This window comes from Balaenoptera physalus (genome assembly GCF_965194825.1).
Source record: "Balaenoptera physalus genome assembly, chromosome: 3".
Taxonomy (NCBI): Eukaryota; Metazoa; Chordata; class Mammalia; order Artiodactyla; family Balaenopteridae; genus Balaenoptera; species Balaenoptera physalus.
The window spans coordinates 64634617-64660439 of record NC_138890.1 but is presented as its reverse complement, the minus strand read 5'-3'; the positions used below and the strand labels follow the sequence as shown (position 1 = coordinate 64660439).

Sequence of the window (25823 nt, the reverse complement as noted above, 5' to 3'; positions counted from 1 at the left end):
CTTGGAACAGCCTGATGGAAGAGATACATAGGGCAAGGTCTGGGGAAGGGCATGGAGCTTCCATGCCCTCTCCAAGTGTGCCACTCTCTCCAAATCTCCACTTGTTCACCAACCTAGATGCTCTCTGAACCCTGTCCTTTGGGGGTTTTATGGAGGCTTCATTACATAGGAGGCACGACTGACCAAATTACTGGCCACTGGTGATTGATTCAACCTCCAGCCCCCTCCCCTCCTGGGAGGTGGAGGGACATGGCAAGACTGGACATTTCTTGATCAGGTTCTGTCCCTAGTGCCTGACCCTCAAGAAAATGATTCTCAAGAAATATTTACTGAAAGCTGCAAGACACTGATCTGGAAGGCTTGATCCAAGTTAACAAGCTTTACAACTCTTTGGAATGAAGAGCTGACCCACTTGGGCTCACTCATAAGAGCTGGGGTGGGGCCCAATGTATTTCTAAACCTACAGAACTCAGGAAGGACCCATAAGCCAGGTATGGGCCCCACTGAGCCCTGCCCCTTCCCAGTCCATGTGCCAAGAATGGGGCTCTGAAAAAGCTGACATAAATCCAAAGTCACACTCAAATGAGAGCTAGAGGCTGCTGAAATTCTGATGAACACCACATATAGATTCTTGTTGGGTTTTGTCAGGTTGGGTTTTCAGTTTATGCTTCTGTTTATTTAAATAAAGCTCCTTTAAATGGCTTGGGGCACCATTAACTCTGAAGCTATTAGAGGCAGGTCTGAGAATACATGTATGTAGTCCAAGTCTCTCTTGGAAGGAAGGGATGAGGGATCTTCCAGAGATCTGCTGTCTGGAGGACCAGAAGAAATGGCAGATTGAGACGTACCCCTCCCTGATCTTGGCCCATTTGGCATAGACCAAGCTAGTGACTTATAGTTGTGTAAAGTGTAGAGTGTCGTGTGTGATGTTCCAGACAACTCTTAACGTTTAATAAAATGTGAGCCATCCCTTCCTCATTCTAAAGGCCCTCCCTGCCTCAAACAATTTTCATATACTTTAACCCCTTCCCTCCTACTAAACGCCTTTATCTAGGGATCAGCATTAACAATGGTAAGAGATTAAAACAATAACAAAGTGGAAAGATTTCCCACTCTCCTCCTAAAACTAGAGTAAAGAAGAATTTAAAGTCTTGAGGATTTAAAAAAAGAAAGAAAGAAAGAAAAATAGGTTAAAAACACATTTATCCTCATCGGGTAGCCTCTTGTGCAAGACCGAGATGCTACTGCCCAGTTTTGGTTAGTTGTGTACAAGGGGTATTAATTCCAGTTGCAGGGATGAGGTGTCCATTTCAGAGCTAATAACTCCTCTGAAAGACTAGTAACCGAAACGTGGCCTGGAGTACACGGATTCCATCTAATTCACAACTAGAGTGTCCCACTCAAACCTAAAACTGTTCAAAATTCCCTGAGTCCCTAGAGCAGGAAGCCTTGTAACAAAGCACTTTCCCCCCTCTTTAATGATAAAACCTCAAGCCACAAGGGTAGAAGAGAGAAGCTAGCAGGAGTGCCCCTCTAATTGTCTATTCTTATATGCTGTTTATTGGATCATTAAAGTCTTACAAGGACTTCGTGGTAATTGTAATTATTGAATTTAAGGCTTGTCTCAGCTGTTTGTATCAATACATAAGTCTCTTACTTTCAAACTCAGGAATATTTTTCCCTAACATCTTGTCTAAAAGAACCTTCCAAGCAATCTACTGACAAGATCCCTGAGTGATCTGTGGTCCCTGCAGGAGTGGACGTGGGGCGCGCCATTCCGCACACCTGTTGTCAGGTGGCATGGCCAACAGCATCCTGCACACTCACCTCCTCACTCCACCCCACCCCCAGCGAGTCTCTTCCCTCCCGGCCTTCTCCACCCGAGGAACCTACAGCCTTCCGGAGTTACCTTAAAAAAAACTCCCAGCCACAAAGCAAACAAAAGGCCGGTCAGAAGACGAGCGAAAGCAGCGGGGGTTCCCGTGGCCCCTCTCCAGGCAGTCCCTGGACAAACTCCTCCCCGCGCCTGCCTGGCTGCAGTCCCGCAAGTATCCCCCAACCCCCCACCCCACCCTCCCAGCAGATACCAGCCAGACGCCTACACCACGGCCACCTGGGGCTCGGGCCCCACTTATTGTGCCGGGGACGGCAACTCGCCGGCGGCCGGACGCCTCACCAAGTACAACTCCGCGCACAACAGCTCCCGGGCGTCCAGGCCCAGGCCGGCCGGCCAGCTCCCCGCCGCCTCCCCCGGCCTCGAGTCCAGCCCGCCCGCCCCGGGAAGGGTCGCCGGGGGACGGGCCAGGGCTGTCTCCTGCCCACAAAAGCGCCCAGGCGCAGGCAGGAGGACGCGGTTCTAAGAGAAGTTGGCTTCCGGGTTTGCTTTTTGAACAAAACCAGAGGGACTCCCGCGCGGCCGGAGCAGGGCCTGGGAGGGCGCCGTGCGCGCGCGAGGCCCCGGCGTGGGCCGCGCTGAGTCCGGCGGCCCGAGCGCGGCCGTGCGCCGCCCGGTACGCGCCAGGCCCGGAGGCTCCCAGGCACCCTCGGCCGGAAGAGCGAGGCGGCCGGACCCGGGCGGCGGGGACGGGGCGCGCGGCGAGGGGGCCCGCGCGGCACTTACGGGGCGGCTCGGCGGCGGCAGCGGCAGCAGCAGCAAGGTGTCTGGCCTGTGCCCTCTCGGCCGCTCGCGCCTTTTCTCTCCGCGCTCCTGGCTGGCCCGCCCGCCTCCTCGCTTCCCGCCCGCGCGCCCCGCGCTCGCCCCCTCCGCCCGGCTCCGCTGCTGAGTGAACTGGAACCAGTAGCCGCGGCCCCGGGATTCCCACAATGCACAGCGCGCCGCTCGTCACATCCCATCCCGTCCCCGCGCGTCCGGCCACCCCTCCCGCGCCACCCGGGCGCCCCGGCCTTGACCTCAAGCCCGCGGCTGCGCGCGCGGGATCCTCCGCGCTGTACCGCCTGGACGTCGGTGGGTCAGTCCCCTGGCCGCATCGCGGCCCTGGCTCTGGCCCTCAGCCCTCGGTCAGCCCGCCAGGACACTGAACGCTGGGTCCCGCCCGAGCCGGGGACTCGCCCTGAGTTAAGTCCTGGGAAAGGGTCGGGACCCCGGCAGAGGCGCTTCTCCAGCGCGCGTCCCAGCCTATGCGTCTCGAGTGACACTTATTGAGCGCCTACTGAGGGGGGCTTTTGCTGCCCATCCCTAGAAACCTTCCCATTAACGCAGAGAGGGAGGCACGATTGCTGTTACCAGCAAGCACTTTTCCCAACCAATGCAAACCTCCCGCGCACCTCAGAACCTCCCGCTGTCTTTAGACACAAGCCCCCATCAAACCTGGTCTTCCCCGCGACCAGCTAATGCGCACCCCTGAGGTTCTTCATAGTGACCCCTAGAAGTCTGGATCTGCATTGTTGCATGGAAGGCGTTTACTTCGATTCAGCAAATGTTCACTCTTGGACCCAAGTTGAGATTTACTAAGACAAACAGTGATTCTTTATCATCACACACATTTTTTTTTTTTTAAACTTTAGACAAGAAGAAAGAGGGGCCGATGCAAAACTTATCTTGTATTCCTAAATTGGTTTTTGGCCTGAAGGCGTTAGTAACCCATCCCAGAGACTTAAATAGGGGCCTTCCCTCTCCTTCTCTCCTCTCCCTCCACCAAAGCCACCTCAGCACCCAGCTGTGGACCAACTTTAGATAACAATACATACCCTCCGCAGAGTTGTTCTGTGGCTGCTGGAGTTGGTGATGGGAGATTATGAGTCATTAAAGACCTCTCCCTTCCCTCAAGCTGCCCCTGTAGCAGCGGTGGTAACCTCCTCCCCTCACCATGATGCTTTACACTATACTTTAAAAGTGTGCAGGCCGTTATAATGAGAGGCCCGCGCACCGCGATGAAGAGTGGCCCCCGCTTGCCACAACTAGAGAAAGCCCTCGCACAGAAACGAAGACCCAACACAGCCATAAATAAATAAATAAATACTTTAAATAAATAAATAAATTTTTAAAAAATTGTGCAAAGCAGTGTCCAAAACATGCCATTCACACATCCATTAATTCAATTAACTACTGTGGTCATACTTTGTGCCATGCTCCAATTTGGGTGATGAAAATGAAGCAGTGAACAGACATGCAAAAATCCCTGACCTCCTGAAGTCTGCAGTGTAGTAGGGAAAGAAAGGTTATAAGCAAAAGAGATGATGTGCCAGATGGTGTAAAGGCTATAGAGAAAAATAAAGCTGTAATAGGGAAGAAATTTTGTATCCTACAAGTTAATCACTAAAAGGGTGTTTCCTATAAGCTTCAATTATATATAATGGCCCATCTCTGCGAACCCTGCCTCCCAGGTAATGAGCATGAAACTAAAATACCTTTGGTTAGCTCACAGGAACCATCCTGACCAGGCCCACCTGTGAATGACTGCAGGGAGGAAGAAATTAACACATCCCCTCCAGAGGCTGACCAGAACCAGCAAATGTTTGACTCTACTCCCTCCCCTTTTAGTATAAAAGAAGCCTGAATTCTAACTCAGGCAAGATGGTTCTTCGGGGCACAAGTCCACCATCTTCTTGGTTTGCTGGCTTTCTGAATAAAGTCATTATTCCTTGGCCCAACAACTTGTCTCTTGATTTATTGGCCTGTCGTGCGGCAAGGAGTACAAGCTTGGGCTCAGTAACAAAGCAAGGAAGGGGGATAGGAGGTATGAGTTGGGGTGGGGTTTCAAACTTTAGAGAAGGCCTCCATGAGAAGGTGACATTTAAGCAAAGACGTGAATGAATTGAGGGAGCAAGCCAAGTGGATATCTGGGGGAAGAGTATTCCAAGCAGCAGGAACAGCAAATGCAAAGACCCTGAGGCAGAAGCGTCTCTGAAATCGTCAAGGTATAGTGAGTGTGTTCTTACCATAAAAAAAGATAATGTGTGACATGACAGAGGTGTTAACTAGTGCTAAGGTGGTAGTCACATGGCAATATATAAATATATCAAATCAACAGGTTGTACACCTTAAACTCACACAATGTTATATGTCAATAATATCTCAATTTTTAAGAAAGGAAGAGTGAGTGTGAGGCTAAAGTGGAATGAGTGAAGGGGAAAATTACAGGAGGTGAAACTGGAGAAATGATATTTCTTTGGGTCCAAAAACAAAGCATTAAGGATGTGTGAGGATTCCCCCAGGGAAGCTCCAGAGAGGTGCCTGGAAAGGGACAGAGATCACCCCTCACCCCAGTTGCTCTGTCCTTCCCTGCTCCTTAGGGAGGTCCCTCAGTTCTGCAGGGGCCACCCACCAGGTGAGGCTTCTGTAGGCCACAGCAAGTCGGGAGGATGCCAGACTTCAATAATTCACTCAACAAATACTTGCTGAGCACCTGCTGTGGACCAGGCTCCTTCCAGGAGAAAAACCCTCTAGGTGCGTTGCCACACTGCCCAGGCTCTGGTCCGAAACATAAGCAGTACTCCTAGAAACCTTAACAAGAGAGAACAGCTGGGCTGTAGGGAAGGCCAGGCACGTCTGGAGAGGGGGAGATGCCTGCAGCCTGCTGGTGCCCTGGCTGTTTACAGACCTGAGGCTTCCTCTTCCCCAGGTCGTTAGTGATGGCTAAGACCAGACACAGAGCATGATTGTCTAAGAGATCCCAATCTGCAACCCTAGGGCGCCAAGAAGTAATTCACTCACCTCCACACCAGCTTTGGTTTCTAAGTTGATTTCCCTGGTGACATGGAAGTGGGTCATGCCTACAAGGCTATTTTTTCTTTCCATCTTATTGCACACTCACTATGTGTCAAATCACATGTATCCCATGATTTTCATTTCACATCAGCCCTAGCAGGCACACTATTTCTGGGACATTTCTATCCCCAGTTTACAGATGAAGACACTATAGATTCGGAAAGCTAAGAAATATGCTGGAGATCAAAGAGCAGGTAGGCTGGTGCTGGCGTTCAAATCCAAGTTCATCTGGGACCTGAGTTCTCATGGCTCAGTCCTGAAGAGAGCCCTTCTAGGGGCTTGGTTTCCTCTGCACTCAGCATCTATCCTCTGCATCCTCTCCCGCCATTCAGAATGGGTCTTTTTGTCCCCACTGAGTCATGCACTGTTGTCCTTGGGTTAGAGTCTATACCCCTCCAAGAGGCGGTCTTAGTGCCATCCCCCTCACACTCCCTGCCCCGCAGTGTGCCATTCTCATAGAACTCACTAGGAATATTGTCCCTGGGAGCAGTTCAAGATGCCCTCTCTCCACCTCTCTCCAAAAGGCTCCACCCCCCTCTCTCTTCCCCTCTAACTTGTGTGCCCTGTTCTTCCACCTCGGTGACATGCTCTCTCCCCTAATCTGGCTCAGAGGGTTCCACCAGCTTTTTTTTCCCTCCAATTGCAAAATAAATGCATGCTCACTATGTAAAACTTGGAAAATAAAAATGCTCAAAAAAATCACCCTAAGTATACCACTGGGAGAGAACCACTGCGTCCCTTTCAGCCCTTGTATCCATATCTACTTAATATTAAATGTATTTGGGTTCCTATTGCATTTAGGGCTTGTCACCTGCTTTTTAAACTTAATGGTCCTTTATGAACATTTAACCAGGTATTCTACAACAGCAGTTCTCAAACTATTTGAATTCAAAATGCCTTTAGCTTCTTAAATTACTGACTGCAAAGAGCTCTTTTTTATGTGGGTTATATCTGTCAATATTTGTTCTATCAGAAATTAAAACAGAAAGATCTTAAATATCAATTTATTCATTTTTTAAATGTTAATATGTAAACAAGTTACACATTAATATAAATAATGTATTTGTATGAAAAATAACTATATTCTCCAAACAAACAAAATTTAGTGAGAAGAGTGTCATTGCCTTGCAACTTTGCACATTTCTTTAATGCCTGGTTTAATAGAAGATAGCTAGATTCTCATGTCTCCTGTATTTGGTCGTTGCTATCTATTGTTTTAAGTATAAAAAAATCCAGCCTACATTAAAAAAAAAACAGATATGTGTTTGGGAAAAGATAGAAGATTTTAATATCCTTTTCAGATACTTTTGTATGTTCTTCTTTGATACCATACCAAAACCCAAAAAGTAGTAGTTTCTTAAAGGTTAATAGCAATGTAGAATCTGAAACCAATGGATAAATTTTTGAATTTGGTAACATAAAAATCCGTTAATCTACTTTTGTATTATTTTGAATGGATTTATTAATCTATCTTATTTTAGGGGGGGAATGAGCAGAATTCTTAAATTTTATTTTACAGTTAAAAAGTGTGCATTAGGACAGGAATAAAGACGCAGATGTAGAGAATGGATTTGAGGACATGGGGAGGGGGAAGGGTAAGCTGGAATGAAGTGAGAGGGTGGCATGGACATATATACACTACCAAATGTAAAATAGATAGCTAGTGGGAAGCAGCCGCATCACACAGGGAGATCAGCTCAGTGCTTTGTGACCACCTAGAGGGGTGGGATAGGGAGGGGATATGGGGATATATGTATACATATAGCTGATTCTCTTTGTTATACAGCAGAAACTAACAAAACATTGTAAAGCAATTATACTCCAATAAAGATGTTAAAAAAATAAATAAATAAAATAAAAAATAAATTAAAAGTCTGCATTAAAAAAAAAAAACCCCACCATAAATCAAGTCCAAGTAGAAATGACAAGCTAGGGAAACATTATTTGTAACTCACACCACAGGCAAAGGGCTAATTTCCTTAATAGTCTATCTTATTTTTTTATCCATTATTTTGATGGATCTTTTAGCCATGCATGATTTGGTATAATCACTCATTGGTCATTTGGAAAACAGTGGTTCACTGAGTTATACAGATCTCCCAGTCTTCCAAATGTGAACTCCTTTCATGGTACAATCAGAAGATCACATTCCTTAATATCACCGCTGATATCAAAAGAAGGTTTTTAAGTACTGAGAAGATTTCAAGCTCATGGTGGCAGATACAAATTTCCCAATATTGTAATTTTTGCTTGTAAGTTCAAATTTACCATTGGCAACATAATGTCACAATTACCTTTCTTGAAGTGACAAGTTCATTTTATTCATTTTCAAGAAAATGTCCACCATATACACAGGGCTGCATTATGAATTTCCTGGGCCTTAGGCACCTTTACCTTCTTGGGCTCCCTTCCTCCATTTAAAAACAGAAACAAAAACAAACAAAAAACCCCAGCACTGGTGTAAAGACAAATATATTAACATGATATATTACAACTATGCCTCATGGAGAATTCAGCCTTGCACACACCCGAGTCTGAACAACCACAGTTCATCTGTCAGTCAGGCCCACTTTCTCCATTAGGAACAGAGCCCAGGCCCACATGACTTTATGGGCCCATGAAAATGTTTCAACTTCTTTAAAGTCAGAAGAAGAAAATGAAGGTTACTTCTTTTAGATCGAATAAAATATTTTAAAATATAACATTAATATATTTGTCTTTATACCAACGTAGTCATAAAATATAATTTTTATATCTTTTTATAGAGGAAGGGGCCCACAAAAGCAAAAGTGCCTGGAGCCCATGAAAATATTAATGTAGCCCTGCTGTCCGTCATCGTCGTTTCAAATAAAAATGGTGTTTCATGAAAAAAGCAGCTAGTTTAGCCCACAACTCAGTCACACAAATGCTTTTTCCTCAAGGCAACCATCCTAGTTTGTTATACAGCAGAAGTACTTCACAAATACTTCCCATGTGGTCACAGAGAACATTTTAAAATGTAAAATGTGTCCTGAGGGGTCAAGAGCAATAAAATTAGTGATTTTTACTGCTTCATCAAGGACATTCTTAAGTGAAACTGTTGTGATTTTTTTTTTCTGTGAGTGTTTGGCAATAAAGGATAAAATGATGATTAGTACAGTTTGGTGTCATTGCTGATATGTGCTAAGTCACCAGCAGTTGTACCCACGATTGTTTTTGCACCATTGGTGCAAAGACCCAAGACAGTGAAAAAGCTAAATAATGTCTGAGCATTATCATGAAAAGTCTGGGGTCTCAGTGACCTTTGGGGATCTGCAGACCCCATTTTGGGAACCACTGTCCCAAACATCCTGGGCTGTACCATTATTTAGTTAACCAATTATTACTGGTTATTGTTGTTGTTACTGTTTTTCTTTCAGGCAATTTCCCACTCTATTAGAAAGACCTGATGAATGTCCTTAGAGATACATCTTTGTGCACCTCTGACTGTTGAGGATAAGTTCTTAGAAGCGGAACTGCTGGATCAAAGAGCCATAGTTTACAAGCTTTAACACAGGTAGCCATATGGCCCTCCAGAGATCTTGGGACAGGGTAGGCAACGGGCAGGATTGGGCATTCGTGCATTTCCCCAGCACATCCTGGCCCCACCCTGACTGTTCTCCAAGACCTTTAATGATCTGAGAGTCAAACGGTGGGGTGTCACCATTTCCCTGGTTTAGCTTGACCTTATTTGTGGAAGGGCAGGGAGTGGGTCTCTAGTTAGTTCCTAAGCTTTTCATCACACAGTCAAGCAAAGAGAAGTGAGTGTGAGTGCTCGAGGGAGTGGAGGGATCCCAGGAAAGAAATAAACCTCTCCCCACCGTCCTCTGCCCCCCACAAGCAAACAGATGTGGTCTTTTCCATGGAACAGATGCACCACCGTCTCGTCTCTTCCATTGGAGCCTTTCTTCCTTACTTCATTACTGCAGAGGTAAGTTCTCTCTCTTTGATCTGTAATTGGCGGTAACGTCTGACTCCTTCCCATGTTTTCAATAATCCCCACCCCCTCCTGTCTTTGTAAGCAGTTAATGCCCTTCTCTAAGAGAAGTACGGATGAATATTTACCCTTAATTGGGAACAACAAAGGAACCAAGGAAAACCATCAGGGCTACATTACCTTTTTCCAGGCCTAGAGGCATCTCTAGATTTAAATATTTTCCCCCCTGAGGTTAGAGCTGGATTGAAAATACGGTTTAAAGGATTTAGGCTACCTGTAGAGCAGTGGTGCTCAAAGGGACCACTGCAGGGTCCCTGAGACTCTTTACTGGGGTCTGTGGGTCGAGACTACGTTCATAATTAATTGTAAGGCCTTATTTGCCTTTTTCACTGTATTGACATTTGCACTGATATTACAAAAGCACTGGTGGGTAAAACTGTGTCTTAGCATAAATCAAGGCAGTGGCCCCAAACTGTTAGCAGTCATGGAATTCTTCAACACACACACACAGTTTCACTTAAGAATTAGAAGTGTCTTTAATGAGCAGATTTAAAAATTTTTTAAAGCCTGTGTCTGCCACCATGAGCTTGACAGTTGACAGCTTCCCAAAACTTAAAAACTTTTCTGATGATATTGGTGACGGTATTAACTAATATAATTTTTTGATGTTATATAATAAAAATCTGTCAACATTTGGAAAGATCTTAAATATCTTAGTAATATATAAGATAGTATAACTTAGTGAACTTATATTTTCCAAATGCATGATGTTACAACATCATGCATTGGTTGAAAAAAAATTCATTCGAAGTGAAAGAAAAACCAATGGATTTAATGTCACAAAGTATGAAAAGTCCAGTGATATGTTTTAATATTCTACATAACTACTAACCGTTAGGAAACTACCACTTAATAAGTTTGGGTGTAGAATCAGAGAACAATATCCACAATTATCTGAAAAGGTTATTATAATACTTCTCTCTTGACTACATTAAAAAACAAAACAAAACTTTTCCATGGAAAAAGAAAACCACCATAAGAAAGTCAAAAGACAAATGACAGGGCTTCCCTGGTGGCACAGTGGTTGAGAGTCTACCTACCAGTGCAGGGGACACGGGTTCAAGCCCTGGTCTGGGAGGATCCCACATGCTGCGGAGCAACTAGGCCCGTGAGCCACAACTACTGAGCCTGTGCGTCTGGAGTCTGTGCTCCGCAGCAGGAGAGGCCGCGATAATGAGAGGCCCGCGCACTGCGATGAAGAGTGGCCCCCACTTGCCGCAACTGGAGAAAGCCCTCGCACAGAAACGAAGATCCAGCACAGCCATAAATAAATAAATAAATAAATTAATTAATTTAAAAAAAAAAAGACAAATGACAAACTGGAAGAAAATACTGGCAAAATATAACACAGGTAAAAGTCCTTGTCTTAATCTGCTTAGGTTGCCATAATAAAATACCATAGACTGTGTGGCTTAAATAATAGAATTTCCTCATAGTTCTGGAGGCTGGAAAGTCCAAGATCAAGGTTCTGGTACAGTTCAGTTTCTGGTAAAAGCTCTCTTCCAGAGCACACAGCCACTTGTCTTCACATGACCTTTCCTCTGTACACGTGTACAGGGAGAGAGAGAGAAATAGAAGAGATTATTCTCTGGTGTCTCCTCTTATAAGGACACTAATCCTTTTGGATTAGAGCCCCATCCTTATGACCTCATATAACCTTAATTACCTCCTAAAGGCCCTATTTCCAAATATAGTCACATTGGGGTTAGAGCCTCAATATGAATTCTGGGGGGACACAATTCAGTCCACAGCAGTCATATAAATATATCTTCTGAAAACTGGGGGGGGACATTTAAAATTCTATGGAAAAAATGCTCAGGGACTTCCCTGGTGGCGCAATGGTTAAGAATCCGCCTGCCAATGCGGGGGACACAGGTTCCATCCCTGGTCTGGGAAGATCCCACATGCCACGGAGCAACTAAGCCCATGCGCCACAACTACTGAGCCTGTGTGCCTAGAGCCCGTGCTCCACAACAAGAGAAGCCACCTCAATGAGAAGGCCAAGCACCACAACGAAGAGTAGCCCCCGCTCACGACAACTAGAGAAAGCCCATGCCCAGCAATGAAGACCCAACGCGGCCAAAAGAAAAAAATGCTCAAATGATACAAACAATTAACAAAAGAGATATAAAAATGGTGCTTAAAATATGAAAAGATGTTCAACTTCACTCATAAGAAAAATGTAAATAAAAATACACCTAGGTATCATTTCTCACTTATCAGACTGGCAAAAGTTCAAAAGCTTGAAACTACACCCTGTTGGCACAGCTGTAGGAAACAGGATCTCATATATTGCTGGTAGGAATACAAACTATTACAGACTTATGGAGGGGAATTTCACAGTATTTAATAAAATTATCTTTGTATGTACCCTTAACCAAGCAATTCTGCTTTTAGAATTTACCCTGAAAATGCACCCCAATGACATGAAAATACAAGCCTTCAAGATTATTCATTGCTTCACTATTTGTAATTGCAAAATATTGACAAATACTTAAATATCCAAGCATATAAGATTGGTTGAATAAACTCTGATACATACACACAGTATATACTACACACTGTAAAAAGAAAGGATGAAGATCTCTATGAACTGATTATGGAGTGATTTCCAGGAGATATTGTTAAATGAAAAAAGCAAAGTGCAAATGAGCATATATAGTGTGCTACATTTTGTATAAGAAAGAAGGCAAAATAAGAAAACATACATATATCTCTACAAATAGAAACACAGGAAGGATAAACCAGAAAACAATGAACATAGTTAACTAGAAGGAGTAAGGGGCAGAAAGCAAGGGAGACAGTAACATTCTTCTGAGTATATTTTGCACACTTTTGGCTTTTGGAAGTATGTTAGAGTTCCACATATTCAAAAACTAAAATTGCATCTGTAAGAATGAACAGGGAGAACATTTCTAAAACTGAGATCAAACTAAAACCAGTGAACCCAATTTATTTCAAATGAATACCATAACCCTATTGAATGCAGGGGTGGGCAAAGGAGCAGTTGACTTTACTTATGAATACAGTATTTGATACTTTGTGGTGAGGAAGGCAGGCAAGGAAGAGTTACAAACAAATCCTGAACCGTTTTTATTGTTTGCTTTTTTTTTTTGCAATGCTACAGGAAAATCAATTCTAAAACAATTTTTTTGGGGGTGGGCTGCTTTGGGTCTTTGTTGCTGCGCGGGCTTTCTCTAGCTGTGTCGAGCGGGGGCTACTCTTCGCTGCGGTGCGCGGTCTTGTCATGGCGGTGGCTTCTTTTGTTGCGGAACATGGGCTCTAGGCGCGCAGGCTTCAGTAATTGTGTTTCGCGGGCTCTGGAGCGCACGCTCAGTAGTTGTGGTGCAAGGGCTTAGTTGCTCCGTGACATGTGGGATCTTGCCGGACGAGGGCTCGAACCCTTGTACCCTGCATTGGCAGGCGGATTCTTAACCACTGCGCCACCAGGGAAGTCCTCTAAAATAGTTTTGGATCTATTATAGGTTTTAGAAAAAAGAGTAAATGTGTTGATATTATTGGAAGCCAGGGTTCTCACCATGGGGAAAAGGGATGTAGAAATATGGAATGGAGGAAGGCAAGGAAGAGCCCTATGGGGATGAATTGGGACTGGAGGTACTGGTGTGAACTCATTTCTAAAATAGGTATATATAAATATATATGTGTACATGTCTGTATATGTTCACACACATATATTTGTGTGTGTATATATATATGTGTGTGTGTGTGTTTATTATACACGCATGTATTTCCTAGCTCTAGCTGCTGTAAAGGCCAAGAAGAAAAGACACCCCTGTAGCAATATGGATATCTAATACCCACATCTTGATTTTTAATACCATTTCCTACTAAAAGGAATCTAGGGCTCCTTGGAGAAATGGCTCATTCTAGGGCTAGGGCAGGAAATATATAAGACTGGAATATCTTGCTATGCTAGGAAGTAGGGAAATACACATGCACAGACACACACACTCACAAAATGATGGGAGCCAGTTAAAGAGGCTCAACAATGAGCCAGTTTAACAGGCTCCCATGGGCCAAATCTGGGACAGTCTGACAGATTTATGAGTCCATACTGATTATAAAAAGATAATATATGTACATATATAATATATACTTATACATATAGTATATTGCATATAAATATATATTTAATAGATACTTATACATATAATATTTATTTATTTATATAGAAAGGGGGAAAAAGTTCTGTTCCTTTAGTAGAATGACAAGTGGCAACTAGAAAATGTAGAGGGAGTGCTGGAGTTGGAAAATCAGCATTGTGCAACCATCAAAGTAAGGATTAGTTTTGGCAAAAATCATCAGTGGATATTACATTAGTTTCCTATTACTACTGTAATAAATTACCACATATATTACAAGACGTCTGCTTGATATTTTACCAAAAAATTATTTTTCCTATCTTCCCAATAATTTCAACACCTTAGAATATTTTAACTTAGAATACTTTTAACTCTCTCAACTTTTCATTATTCTCATGAATCTTCCACATATATTTTAAACTCCATATTATTAGGATTATTCTGTATAGTTACATTAATTTATGTCCATCCACATATTTATCCCTTCTGGTGCTCTTCAGTCTCTCTTGTATATCTATGTTTCCATGTGGATCATTTTTATTGCTTTTTTTTAAATTGAAATTATTTATTTAAAAAAATTTTTATTTTATATTGGAGTGTATTTGATTTACAATGTTGTTAATTTCAGGTGTACAGCAAAGTGATTTAGTTATACATATACATATATCTATTCTTTTTCAGATTCTTTTTCATTTTTATTTCTTGAAAAAACTACCATTAGTGTTTCTTTTAATAAAGACTTGCTGGCAACTAATTCTCTTCATTCTTTCTTCTTTAAAGAAATTTTAAAACTTCTTTATTTCACCTTCATTAACAAATTCTATTATGGAAAAATTCACATTTACAAAGTAAGAAGGAGAGTATTATTAACGCCAGTATATTCATCACCTAGCTACAACAATTATCAAATTCTGCCATTCTTGCATCCATTATACTCCCCCGAACTCCCCTACCTGATGATGATTTTTAACAGTTCTTTCATTTTAAGGTAAAATATACATGCATGGAAGTGCACACATTTTAGCTTTACGATTCTGACAAATGGATATATCACTTAATTGCCTCCTTTATCATGATACATAACATTTTCATCACCTTAGAAAGTTCCCTTGAGTCCCTTCCCAGTTAATCTCTACCCCCAGAGGCAACCAACGTTTTGATGTTTTTCACCTCGGATTGGTTTTGACTGTTTAAGAATTTCATAAAAATGGAATTATAGATTATGTCTCTTTTGTCTTCAGTTGTTTTTGTTTGGGATATCAATCCATGTTGCTGTGTGCACTGATTGTTTTTATTGTTGAATAGCACTACATTGTATAAATACATCGCGATTTGTTTATCCACTCTCCTGTTGATGAATATTTGGGTTTGGGTTTTTTTTCCAATTTTTTTTGTTATTGTGAAAAAAGCTGTGTGGAGCATTCTTGTGTAAGTTGGTTTTTGTACCTCCTGGATAAATAACTAGGATTGGAATTGCTAAGTCAAAGTGTAAGTGCATGTTTAACTTGCTAAGAAATTGCCAAAGAATTTTTGCAAAATGGTTGTACTCTTTTATGTTCCTACCAGTAATAGAGTTTGGGTTGCTCTACATCCTTGCCACTTTCCTAATGCCTTGTAATGTTGAACACTTTTTCACAAACTTATTAGCCATTCAAAAATCTTCCTTTGTGAAACGTCTGTCAAGTTTTTTGCTTATTTTTATGGGGTTGTTTTTCCTTTAAATTATTAAGTTGTAGGAGTTTTTATGTATTCTGAATTTAAGTTCTTTCTCAGTTATCTATCTTGTCAATATTTTCTTTCAGTCTGGGGCTTGCCTGTTTATTTTCTTGATGGTATCGTATCTTTTGATGAACAGACGTGTTTACTTTTGATAAATTCCACTCAATGATTTCTTTTATAGTTATATCTTTCTAGTTCTGAGAAATCTTTGCCTACCCCAGATCATGAAGATATTTTCCTTACTATCTTTACAGTTATAGCTTTTACATTTAGGTTTATGATCCATGGCAAATTAAATCCTACATATAGTATGAGGTAGGGAGGTCAAGTTTCATTTGATCTCATATGGATATTCAGTTGTTCCAGCACCTTTTGATGAAAAGACTTATCTTTCCCCACTGGTTTGATTTGGCATCTTTACTGAAAATGAATTGACCATATAAATGTCTCCTGAAAATAATGTGTATTCTGCACTCATTTGGTAAAAAGTTCTCCCCTCAATGAAATCTTATCCTTTAATCTCCATTGCCTCAGTAGTTCTCTGATGCTTCTGAATATATGATTTTTATAAGTTGTCTGTGTTTCCAGGGTTTTTTTTTTAGTGGGAGCATTGCCTTGCCACAAACCACTTCATGCACCTGGAAGTGGACCTCTTTGGGTTGAATATGCTGTTGATACTCTAACTTCCTGGAGATAGATGCTCTTTCCTCTTTTCTCTTACATGAATTCCAGGTTATAAATTTCCTTCCAGGTCCAGGTCCATTGTGACTATATTTCACAATATCTTAGTCATTCCATAACAAAATTCTATAGCCTGGATGGCTTAAACAACAGACTTTTATTTCTCATAATTCTGGAGGGGGAAAATTCCAAGATCAAGGTGTCAACAGATTTAACACCTGGTGAGGGCCCTTTTCCTGGTCTGCACACCTTCTTGCTGTATCCTCACATGGTGAAAACAGAGAAGGTTCTTGTCTCTTCCTCTTCTCCTATGGGTACCAATCTCACCATAGGAGCTCCATTCATGTCACCTCGTCTAAACCTAATTACCTCCCAAAGGCCCTACCTCCGATACCATCACACTGGGGAATAGGGCTTCAACACATGCATCTGGAGGAGACACAAACATTCAGTCCACAGCTCACAAGTTTTCCTATGTTGTATTTTCATTATTATTCAGATAGTTTCTCCTCTCTATTGTGATATTCTTTGATCCATGATTTATTTAGAAGTATATTGCTTAATTTCCAAACATTTGAGTATTTTCTAGTTTGTTGTTATTGATTTTTAGCTTAATTCTACTGTGGTTAGAGAACATCTTCTGTATGATTTCAGTTCTTTGAAATTTGCTTTATGGCTCAACATATGTTCAATTTTGGCAAGTGTTCATACACACTTGAAAAGAGGGTACAGTCAACCCTTGAACAACCAGGGGGTTAGGAGCACCGACTCCGCATGCAGTCAAAACTCCAAGTATAACTTTACAGTCAGCCCTCCATATTCACAGTTCTACATCCTTGGATTCAACCAACCGTGAATTGTGTAGTACTGTACTATACAGTTGGTGAAAAAAATCCACATATAAGTGGACCCACGCAGTTCAAACCATGTTGTTCAAAGGTCAATTGTATACTCAATCTCTCACTGTTTAGAGGTGGTAGTATGTATGTTATAGGTCAACTTTTTTTATTTTATAGCTCGATTCTTTTAAATCCTGATTTTTTTCCTGCTTGTTCTATCAGTTGCTGAGAGAAGTGTATTTAAGTCCCCCACTGTAGTTGTAGATCTGTCTTTTTCCTTTTTAGTTTTATCTAATTTTGTTTTTTATATTTTGAGCCTCTGTTATGAAGTACATACAAATTTGGAATTGTTATATATTTCTGGTGGATTGACTCTTTTAATATACATGATTCCTCTTTATCTCCGATAATGCTTTGTTTTGAAGTCTACTTAGCTACACCAGTTTTCTTTTAGTTACTGCTTGAATTGAATGTCTTTTTCCATCTCTATTTTTTAATAATTTTGTATGCTTATAATTAAAGTATATTATTTAAAGAAACATTTGCATAATGTTGTTGTTTCTAAATCTCCTCTTAGACTTTTAATTGGAGCATTTTCTTCATTCATACTTAATGTTATAACTGATACTTAGGTTTCAGCATTACAACTTACTATTTATTTTCTATTTGTCCTACCTCTTTTATGTTCAATTTCCTTTCTTACTCTTTCATATTAAGTATTTTTATTATTCTATTTTTCTTCTCTATTGGTTGCTAAGTTACGCATTCAGTTTCTATTCTGTTGGTGATGAAACTAGAGATTCAACATGCATTTTTGATTTATTAAAATCTACTATAGGGCTTCCCTGGTGGCGCAGTGGTTGAGAATCCGCCTGCCAATGCAGGGGACACGGGTTCGAGCCCTGGTCTGGGAAGATCCCACATGCCGCGGAGCAACTAAGCCTGTGCGCCATAACTACTGAGTCTGTGCTCTACAGCCCTCGAGCCACAACTGCTGAACCCCGTGAGCCTGTAGCCTGAGGACAAAGAGTAGACCTGCTCACTGCAACTAGCACGCAGCAACAGAGACCCAACGCGGCCAAAAATAAATAAAAATTAAATTAAGTAAATTAAAAAAAAGAATACTGACCTTAAAAAAAAAAATCTACTATAAATGAATATTTTAACAATTTCCCAGACAATACAAGGATTTTAGAACATCTTAACTCCATGTATCCCCATCCTTCTGCCTTTGAGCTATTGCTGTGTGTTTTAATTATGTATGTGTTTTAATTATGTATGTAATATAATTATGTGTTTATGTTTATTAATATTTAATATGTATATGATTTAATTATAAGTGATGTTAAATACACGTTTATAATCCCACAAGACATTATTATTATTATTCACATTTTCACCAGAGAAAATTCATTTGGTTTAACCTACCTATTTACTCTTTTTTTTTTTAATAAAATTGTATTTTAGAATAGTTTTAGATTTACAGAAAAGTTGCAAAGAGAGTACAGAGAGTTCCATATACCTTGCACCCACTTTTCCCTACTGGTAACAATTTACACTACTAAGGTACATTTGTAACAATTAAGGAGCCAACATTGGCACATAACTATTAACTAAACTGCATACTTTATTTGGTTTCCATAAGTTTTTCCCTAATGTTCCTATTCTGTTCCAGGATACCACTTCATATTTAGTCATCACGCCTCATCTGGTCTGTAACAGTATCAGATTTTCCTTGTTTTCGACGACATTGAGGGTTTTGAGAACTGGTGCTTTGTAGAATTCAGTACACCCTCCCTTACACACGTTCTCCCTTCTGCTCTGCCCCACTCCCTTTCTTCCTCACTCCAGCTTCCCTGCAAGTGTGTTTCCTGGCAAAGTGGCAGCATGCAAGCTTTTGCCTCTGGCTCTGTCTTCCAGGAAATCTGGCCTAAGACCCTCTTATTCTAGGTAGTAGATCTTTGAGATCCCCACTGAAAACCTGGGCCATTCATCGTATCCTCTCCTGATTGGCAGGTCTCAGACTCCAATTTTTGTTCCTGCAACCTGGTGAGAGGCTGTCAAAAATTCTTACTCAGCTTCTCAGCTGCCACTTTCTGATCAGCGCTTCAATCAAAAGTCCAGGGACTTCCCCGGCAGTCCAGTGGTTAAGACTCTGTGCTCCCAATACAGGGGGCACGGGTTCGATCCCTGGTCAGGGAACTAAGATCCCACACGCTGCACGGTACGGCAAAAAAAAAAAAAAAAAAAAAGTCCAAACTTCTCAAGGAAAAAAGGGATGCCAAATATTGGGCTTAGACTCCTGGCTGCCCCTTCTGTCTGAGATCTTGCTTCTAGCGATCTTTGGTTGCTCTTTAATGCCATCGAACAGTTTAAAAGATACATATATATATTTCTGTCTTCTTTTCTAGTTATTTTCAGCTAGAAGCTTGGTCTGGAAAAACGCTAGACCCCACCTCATCCCCCACCCATTCCAGGAAGCAGAACTCACAACCTTGGGTTTTAATAAGAAACCACAGGGTATTGCTAGAGAAACTGCTGTTTCCTTATAAACTTTTGCAGGCCCCAGGCCCAAGAGAAAACAAAATGGGACTCTGTCTCCTCATGTGCTTCTCCTTTTATATCTATTTTTTTTCCCTCCGTGTCTCTTTTCTAACAGCTCTGCACATTTGTATGTTTTGGTGGAAGGTAGCTTCAGCACAGTTTTTCCTTACCTCGTGCAACAGGATATTTCAGCTAGAGAATTTTCAGACATGCAGGAAAATTACAGGCAGAGTTGGTCCTTAGAACAATTGCAAAGGAGATGGAGGTCGGGGGCACGTATCTGGAAGAAACTTTCCTCACTGTCCCCCACTCCATCACGCAGAGACCTTCCACAATCCTGGTGTCAGCCTCCTGCCCCTTTCCATAGTTACTGACTCCATTTCTCCCTTTCATGAGGTTTCAGTTATCATATGTGCATCAGCCGTTATATAGCATTGCCCTCTGGTGGTACAGGACTGTTAGCCCTGTATTGAATGTGTCCGGAATGCTGCTGTTCTGAGCACTTTGTTAACAAAGAAGGAGACAGAACAATTAAAAAAAAAAAAAAAAAGGACTGACAACTCTCATATCTTATAATGAGTCTCCCCACCTTGACCTCTTGCCCTAACTCACCTGGGAAGCTGGTAAATGGTACCTATTACAACTGTTTCTGAATTAAAAGTCAATCGGTAACAGGCAAGAGGGCACTTTGGCTTCTCAGATTTTAAAAATTCTTTGGGGCTGGCTCTACGTTGAGAAAATAGGGGTGATTTGGAGACCAGGATTTGCCTAATTTCAAAATGGTTCTTGTATTATTCAGGGTAGGCTAACTGCTGTAACAGACAAGCTATGCATTTCAATACTTTACACAATAAAGTTTATTTCTTGCTTGTGCAATGTCCCATCATAGGTTTTCCTGATCAGCCATCTTTTCTACGTGGCTCTCCTCCCCATGATGTCACAGGGACCTGGGCTCCTTCTGTCTTACAGCTCTGCCCTCTTCTAGGACCTCAGAGAACTCTCCAGTTAGCCAGTAGATAGGAAAAGGTAATCAAGGGTTGTACATGGGAGGGTTTATGGGCCAAACATGGAATCTGTATCCATTACTTCTACCCACTCTGGGTATTCCACTGGCCAGAATCCAGTCACATGGCTGCCCTTACCTGCAAGGGAGGCTGGGAAGTACAGCCCAGTGCTTGCCCAAGAGGAAGAGGTAAATAATTTGTGAACAGCTACAAGTCTCTGTCACAAGTCTCACTTGTATGTGTATGTGTGTGTTTCTGCTTTCTGAAGAAAAAGTAAAAGGAATGTCTTTGCTTTTGCCAAAGAGCCCCTAAACCTTCTTGACTATTTCACTCCTCAGTTTTCTCAAACCCTGAGTTGACAGCAGCACTGGATATGGTTTGTTCAGGCTCTTAAGACTAGAAGGAAAATACTTTTCAGTGAAAACATGGACTATTTTCCTGGTACTGAGGGAAGTCTAATCAGCCACATGATTTTTATTAATTTCTTATTGAGGTAACATTGGTTTATAACATAAGTTTCAGGTGTACAACACTGTACTCTACTTCTGTGTACCCTACAGTGTACTTACCACCAAAAATTTAGTTTCCATCCATCACCAAACAGTTGATCCCCTTTACTGATTTCCCCCCCTCCCTCCGTACCTGTTCCTCCGGTAACCACTACTCTGTTCTCTGTATCTACGTGTTGTTTTTGCTTGGTTTGGTTTGTTCATTTATTTTGGTTTTTTGTTTGTTTTTTAGATTCCACGTATAAGTGAAATCATGCAGCATTTGTCTTTCTCCATCTGACTTATTTCACTAAGCATAATACTCTCTGGGTTCATCCATGTTGTTGCAAATCAGCCCACATTATTTTTAAGTAAGCTTTTTATTGAAATTTGATGTAATATAAAAAATGAAAAAAAAAACCCATAAGTAATCAGCTCAATGAATTTTCACAGCGTCAATATAGCCATATGACTATCACCCAGATCAAGAAATAAAACATGAACATGACCACTATCTCAGAAGCTAACAAGTAAGGGTTGGGGGGGATTTCTTAGTGATGAAGGAATTCTAGGGGCACTGAGTTTGGGCTATGACGCCTCCTCCTTTAAATGTAAGCTCCAAAGTTGAGGAGAAGATGAAGCAGCCTGGGTTCTGCTCCTACCCCCTTGATTCTAGCCATCTAAATTACCTTTGGCAGGTCACTTCCTCTCTCACAATCTCTTTCTCTAGGCATACAATGCAAGGCTTAACTAGCAAGCCATGAAGGTCTCTCAAGCTGGAACAATGAGGTTTTAGGACTTGCCAAAAAATCCCAAGGGATGGGCTATGGTGGGGGAAATGCATGATGGACCTAGAAAGAATCCCTGGGGTAGAGAGATGCCCTACAAGCGGTCCCCAGGCCTGCTGGAAGCCACCTGTGCTGAGTTCTCCAGACTGGCGTCCTGGGAGCTGGTCACCACTGCTCTGTTACAAGCAGTGTCCACCCAGCTGGTATTCAATCTTTTTGCCTTAATCCAGCTGTGTGTGTGCTGTGAGGGGCTGCCAGACCTTGGAGGGCCAGGGAGGTGTACATACACATAGCCAGGGGCTAAGGATTTCAGAATACAGACTTAGACAGACTTGGGTGCCAACTCTGACTTTACCACAGACTGACTGTGACCTCGGATGAGGCATTTAACCTCCCTGAGACTCAATCTCCTTATCTATGAAATTCAAAGGAGACAGTCACCTACCTCAAAAGTTCTTGTGCAGATGAAATGAGCTAATCTTTGTAAATATGCTTGGCATCATGCCTGGCATCTACGTGCTAGCGTTAGTTGTGAGAACTGCCCTTCCATGCTAACCCTTCAACAAGGGTGCTGTAAATCTCCCCAGGCTGCAATGGCAGGGAGTGAGGAACCTGTAGCCTGGAACAGAGATCTAGGAGGATATAGGTTTGCTCTGCAGCTAAGTCCAGACTAGTCACATTTACTTTCTCTTAACCACTTCCTCGGAACGCTCTCTCCACTGATACTTGAACAATTCATTTCTCATGACTTCCAGAGTAATTTTATCCATAATAGTCTCCTGGCAATTTAATCTGAGATCTATAATAACCACCAATGTAATTATAATTAATAGGAATGCTTAGAATATGTAGAGTGCTTTTTCTCCTATATTCCCCAGAAAGCAGTGGGTAAGAACAGGCTTCATAGTCTTGCAATCTTAGGCTTAAGTAATGGCTCTACTACCTACTAGCTGTGTGACCTTGTACAACTGACTTAACCTCTCTGGACACAACTGAAAAATGAGGAGGTGAGGCACCCTTGTTCTCAATTCAACCCTCCTTCCTTGGAGAGCCTGGAAAGCTCCCCAGACGCCCTTGCAACTAGAGTTCTGGATGGGAAGTAAGTCCCACTAGCTGGTGGTTCTCATGGGAGGTTTGGAGCTGAGGGAGGCCTCTTCCTCCTGCTGAGGCAAGCTTGGCTGTTGTGAGTTTAGAGGTGTTCAAGAAAGAGGGTCACCAGCTTCAGGCTGGGAGAGGTCATGTGACAGTAGCCATGGTGGCAGCTATAGCAGCTTCCTGATGTCTCAGCCATGTAATGGGTCCTTATAAACAGCAGCTTATTATCACCCCTTTGCATATGCAGCTCCTCCCACAATCTGGTTGGCATATGATTCCCAATACAAAAATCCCCTTTTGCTCGAAATACCTAGAATAACCTGTTTCTTACACTGAACCTGGGATGATGATACTGTTTAGCTGTTAAAATTTGGGGGAAATCAGTTCTGTAAATTGCATCTTGCTGCCCACTGGTGTTAGCAGGATTCCCCGCCCTCCCCTCCTCTTCTTTTTCCAAGCAGTCAGCAGGCATCTATAACAAGAGGAAAAGGATCCTTGGCTAATGTTGCTTTCCCCTTATGTTCTTGCCAACAATTCATGTTGCCTTAAGAGATTAGGCCTTTTTATTGCTTGCCTCATTGCCCTGCTGTCTGCACCAAAGTTACGTCTTGGCTGGCTGGGCGTGTCCTTCTGATGGAGTCCAGGCCTGCTGCACAGAGAGCAAGGGGGTTATTTGATCTCCTGACTGTGGCTCTTACAAGTCCCATTGAGAGTGTGCTTACCCACAGAGCTCTGCTATGCTAATTGGCCCAGTGTAGTCCAAGAAGCAGAATTCCACCTAAAGCAGTGAGTGTTTTTTCTGGCAGGATGTGGCATTTGGGAGAGGGCAGCCTCTATGGGGCTCAGGGGTCAGCACTTCCCAGACACTCAGAACCCCCACTGGGCAGCAGCTTCTCAATGAGGGTGATGGTGGGCGCGGTACTGAGGGGCATCCCCTGACTCTGGAGAGATTTTCACACAGCCTGGACTAAAGTCCTAGAAAACAAGAAAACCTCTCTGATCGGATATGTCTCAAGATGGATCCAGAGCCTGATATCTTGCCCACTGAGCGCTGTTGCACAGACACTGCTGGTGGGAAGGCAGAGGAGTTAGTCTCTCCACCCATGACTCACATGGTTTTTTTTTATTAAAAAGCTGGACGGCGCTTTTCCCACTGTTCATTCTCATTACAGCTCTTCCTAAAAGGTACAGTTATCCTACAAAGTCAACACATGAAATCATTAGACCCTGGAGAGAGGCTCAGACGCAATACCTTCCACTGCTAAGAGCTTCATGAGAGTGGGGGACTTCAGGTTTCCACGGCTCCATCATCACTAATCCTGCACCTCTGCCCCCAGCTCAGTCACTATCTGCCCAGTCTTCTTAGATCTCAGCCCCGCCCTCCCAACTCCCAAACTCTTCAAACTTGCTTCAGGACTATAAGGTGCTCTTGATGGGCCACTGAATTCAGCACTAGGAACCAGTGTTTGTTTAAAACAACAAAAAAGAAAAATCTCTTTTTCTTTGAAAAATGACAAAAATCCCCTTCCCTTTACCTGAGTCCTTATCTCTCTGTTGAAAGTTCTGTCTCCTTTTTAAACAGTACAGTTCTCCAGCTTTAGTATGCACGAGAATTACCAGAAGCAAACCACAATGAGATACCAATTCGCATCTACTAGGATGGTTATAATAAAAAAAACATGGAAAATAACAAGTGTTGTTGAGAATGGGGATGGAACCCTCGTGCACGGGAATGTAAAATGGAGCAGCTGGTGGAAAACACTTTGGCATTCCTCAAAAAGTTCAACTTAAAATTATCTTATGACCCAGCAATTCTACTACTAAGTATATACACCAAAAAATTGAAAACAGGGACTTGAACAGATACTCAAAGACCAATGTTCACAGCAGCATTATTTACAAAAGCCAAAAGATGGAGTGTCTGTCAATCAATAGGAGAATGAGTGGGTAAACAACATGTGATATAGCCATGCAATGGAATATTATTTAGCCATAAAAATGAAGTTATGGTACATGCTACAACATGGATAAAACTGGAAAATATTTACGCTAAGTGAAACAAGCCAAACACAAAAGGACACATATTGTATGATTTCACTTACATGAACTACCTAGAATAGGCTAATTCATAGAGTCAGGGAGTGGATTAGAAGTTACCAGAAGCTGGCAGAAATGGGGAATTACTGCTTAATGGGTACAGAGCTTCCGTTTGGGGTGATAGAAAAGTTCTGGAAACAGATAGTGGTGATGATTGCTTGTGATGTTGTGTTGATGTGATTAATGCCTGCCACTGAATTATACATTTAAAAATGGTTTTATGTTATATTTTATGTTATATATATTTTACCACAGTTAAAAAAAAAAAAAAAAGAATTACCTGAAGAGCTTGCTGAAATGCAGTTCCTAAAATCCACTCCGAGAATTGATTCAGTAAGTCCAGGTTGGGCCCCGAGCTGTGCCTTCTTAACTGCCTCCCCTCTTCCGAGTACCGTAACCGCATCTTGTATCTTTGCCGTAAACTCTTTCCCGCAAGCAGTTTTACCGCACCGCTTGGCCATAAGGCACTTCTGCCGTAAAAGATAAAGTAACTGGGTGACAGTTTGCTTTCAAGGCCGTAAAAGATAGTATAAAAGAGGCAGCTAGTGATTCACAACACTCTTCGAGAGCATTAATTATCAATTCTTTGGCTAATTTAGATCCAAATTGTTCTCTAGTGCCACTTTACCAAATTTATCATTGCAATATTAGAAGTTGGAGGCAAAAAAAGAATCAGCACTTCCTATCCCCCCCCTCCCTCGGCCAAATAAATGGTTACATGA

The 25823-nt window shown here is 42.2% G+C and overlaps 1 protein-coding gene across 5 annotated transcripts in view; it reads right to left on the bottom strand.

The window, feature by feature from the left end:
• Window positions 1-2850, bottom strand: part of MACROH2A1 (macroH2A.1 histone) — an 80664-nt gene extending 77814 nt beyond the window's left edge. For 4 of the 5 annotated variants that reach the window (XM_082454786.1, XM_082454789.1, XM_082454788.1 and 1 more), the window contains exon 1: window positions 2621-2761. The gene's annotated coding sequence lies outside the window, so the exon portion shown is untranslated. Of the gene's footprint in view, window positions 1-2620 lie in introns of all 5 variants that reach the window. The other variant, XM_082454787.1, reaches the window with a different exon arrangement.
• Window positions 2851-25823: the final 22973 nt, after the last annotated feature.